This window comes from Coregonus lavaretus, assembly GCF_964263955.1.
Source record: "Coregonus lavaretus genome assembly, chromosome: 11".
Taxonomy (NCBI): domain Eukaryota; kingdom Metazoa; phylum Chordata; class Actinopteri; order Salmoniformes; family Salmonidae; genus Coregonus; species Coregonus lavaretus.
In genome coordinates, this window is record NC_139998.1 from 20392642 (window position 1) to 20396083 (window position 3442).

Genomic DNA, 3442 nt, shown 5'->3' on the forward strand with positions numbered 1-3442 from the left:
CAGAGAGCCCTGTACAGCTTATATAAATATAGTCTGGGAATCCATAAAGGCAGATCAATTTCAAAGATTGATAGAAAATATCCATATTTATTTTATGGTGGTTCTACATCAGGGCTCACCAACCCTGTTCCTGGAGAGCTACCGTCCTTTAGGTTTTCACTCCAACCCTAATCTAGCACACCTGATTCCAATAATTAGCTGGTTGATAAGCTGAACCAGGTTAGTTACAAGTGCGGTTGGAGCGAAAACCTACAGGAGGGTAGCTCTCCAGGAACAGGGTTGGTGACCCCTCTTCTACATGGTCTTATGCTGAGCCACACTGGCTGCGTTTACACAGGCAGCCCAATTTGGATATTTTTCCCAATAATTGGTCTTCATCACATCAGATCTTTTTCAGAACTGATCTGATTGGTCAAAAGAACAATTAGTGAAAAAAAGATCAGAATTGGGCTGCCTGTGTAAACGAAGCCATAGTACTTTATTCGGCTTCGGTACACTGGCAGTTGTGTTCGGCATGGTGGGCTGGGGAAGCTGAGACTCTTTGTGCTTATGGCGATGGGCTTGCCCTGTCTGCGGTGAACGGCCAGCTGGATAAGACCCTGCCGAAAGTAGTGTAGGGCTTCTTAACCACCAATTGTTTGGACCTCTTTCAGAAGATTTGCTGGTAAATAGTCTTAGGAAGTCAGTTTATACACAGTATGAAATGTTGTGTATGGGAGATTGAGGAGAAATGGCACATTAATCGCTCTCATACACAACAACACATTTACTGTCTAAGCACAACCAAAAACCCCTTCCTCATCTCAAAGTAATGTCTGTAAACCTCCCCCAGCCCACTGACTTTGACAGATAATTATTGTCAATAGTAGCCCTTAACAGAGGAATTTTGTAGAGATGTCTTTGTATTGTATTTTGAGAATCTGCAGAGAAAAATGAGGTGGTTGTGTCATTACTGTTGTAGTCTTGATTTTATACCTTTCAGTGTCCCTTGCTGGTTTCTGTTCCAAAATTTTGTTGTGCTCCATAACTGCAAGGCGTGTCCACTCCCTCCTGTAACCCCATAACACAAACTATACAAAAACTACCTAATTCATGTTTACCATACTTACTGTAAATTGAGCTATCTTAGCCGGTAGCTTGTAAATATTTTAGCCAACTTACCTTCACCTTGTGCAGAGCTAGAGGTTGGAAGTGCATGTTGGTGGAATCAGATTCTGTACCACCTACAACAAAATACAGAACAATACACAATTTAACCACCCCACAAATTGTATTGATCTCTATTAGACTGGCTAGCTAAGCATACCTAACATGGACATTTCAATATTGTCAGCTTGCTGTTAACTAACTTGCATCACTAAATTGGCAGCAAGATTGCTAGCCAGCTGAGACTGGCTGAGAACCAACTAATCAACCATAGACGATTTACACACATTCATCATCGCTACCAACACATAGAGAGTGAGTTAGCTAGAAAAGGGTGGAATATATGGCTACCAAATTGAGATACCAAATAAGAGTCAAATTAGCTAGCTTACATTAGCTAACGTCAGTCAAAGATATAACTAAACAAACAAACAAACAAATATGTTTACTCTGCTGAAGGTAGCTATAAGTCGAAATTGATTGACAGTGTGTATACCAAAAGATAGCTATATGATTTAGCTGATGGCTTTCAGAGTTCAATATAGGACTGTAACGTCAGCTAGCTAACTAACTAACTAACCAGCAAGTCCAGGTAGCTAACGTTTTCAAAAATGTTTTGCCTGGAGAACTTCTGAGATGACTGTGTGTTGGTCGTTCGAAGTAAACAACGCCATTATACAAGTTTGTGGCCACGCCCCCTCTACCTAGTGGGCGGTATCTGCATTCACTATGAATGCAGGACTTTGTGGTTCACTATGAGCAGACGAATACACAGGGAGTTGAATCTTCCCGATTCTACCAGTGAAATAAAAATGTGCGAGTTCTAGTTTGTGGTTTGGATAATTGTGATGTTTATGATAAAAACGTAATGTTGTTAATATAGTAATGACTATATGCTGTGGCAGAGCCAGGGTGAAATTCCCCTTTAAGTTATGACTCTGCCGTTGTGCTGTAGAATTTGTGACTTTTGTCTCTTGTATAATAAATTATATACATTCGTTTATACTGGATTAAGCATACATTTTCGTTAAGTGTAATTTTGTTAGTTATGCTCCAACATTCCCAACATCTTGTGCCAACATCAATTCTTTTAAAGTCTTGGTTCCAATAGTTTATCTTTTTTTCTAAGAGATTGTCAGTTGGATATGCTCTCTGCAAGGTTTTGTGTATCTTACCTATCATATGAACATCCTTTCTGACTCCTATAAGATTCCCTCAAGGTTGCTCTGATGTCCAAAAGATTTGTAACTTTTAAGTTGCATGTTTTTGAAACTATCTACTTTGTTCAGTCCAAAATTCCTTTTTAATTCTGTCATGGAAATGAATGTACGGTTTCTATGCCTTTAGTTTTCCATGTGGACCAATTTAATGGTGAATTCTGAAAGCTATCCAAGGATTGTTTCATAGGGTTGTGTTTTTTGGTTCTTGTAGAATAGGTTTCCTGCCAAATGTGATTATAATATGTATTAACTCAGGGGTTTGAATACTTATCTAATCAAGATATATTAGTGTTTTATTTTTCATGACTTTCTTTTTTACAAATGTTCAAATTCTTCTTCCATTTTGAGATTATAGTACTTTGTGTAGATCATTGACAAAAAATGACAATTAAATAAACGTTTATCCCAATTTGTAACACAACAAAATGTGGAAAAAGTCAAGGGGTGCGAATACTTTCTGAAGTCACTGTAGCTATAACGTTAGTCAATGTTGTTAGCTAGCAAACCATCTAACGTTAGCAAGCTAAGTGACACAATCAGATAGCCAACTAGCCAACTTAACAGTATTTACCACAATTTAGCTTCCTCGCAACGGCCAAGTTCATGTTTCTAGCTAGCAAGACATCTAACGTTAGCAAGCTAGCCAAGTAACGTTAACTAGCTAGGCTAGCTAGCGTTTTTTTTGTCTTCGTTGATGTTAATGTTACGCAAGTAAATCTACTCACAAATGAAGGAAAGCGGGAATGTTACTTACTTGAGCAAACAAACTTTGCATTCCAATCTGCTGCATGAACAAATGAGAACTAAAAAATAGAAAAATAAATAAACGCGTTGGTAAAAACTACCAAGTATCATTCGATTGAGGATTTTAACAAAGATAACTTCCTGCTGAGGCTTTTCGGCTTCTTCTGTGGGGTTTAAGAGGTGCTGCCACCTACTGTATGCAGGCCCCCAGTGTCCGGTCTGGAGTGTGAAGTCACAAGCTCTGCTGGTCGGCTACTGCGTAGCGACCTAGCGGTGCCCTAGAAAGCTTATGTACATTTCGATCGCCTGAATGTCCAAATAACTTTTTTTGG

The 3442-nt window shown here is 38.9% G+C and overlaps 1 long non-coding RNA gene across 1 annotated transcript; it reads right to left on the reverse strand.

Moving 5' to 3' along the window:
- Positions 1 to 991: 991 nt before the first annotated feature.
- LOC311136842 lies at positions 992 to 3206 on the reverse strand. Its single transcript, XR_014613895.1, has 3 exons — positions 3121 to 3206; positions 1162 to 1223; positions 992 to 1050 (listed from the first exon to the last, which is right to left on the reverse strand). It is a non-coding gene; the product is annotated as an uncharacterized lncRNA (long non-coding RNA).
- Positions 3207 to 3442: the final 236 nt, after the last annotated feature.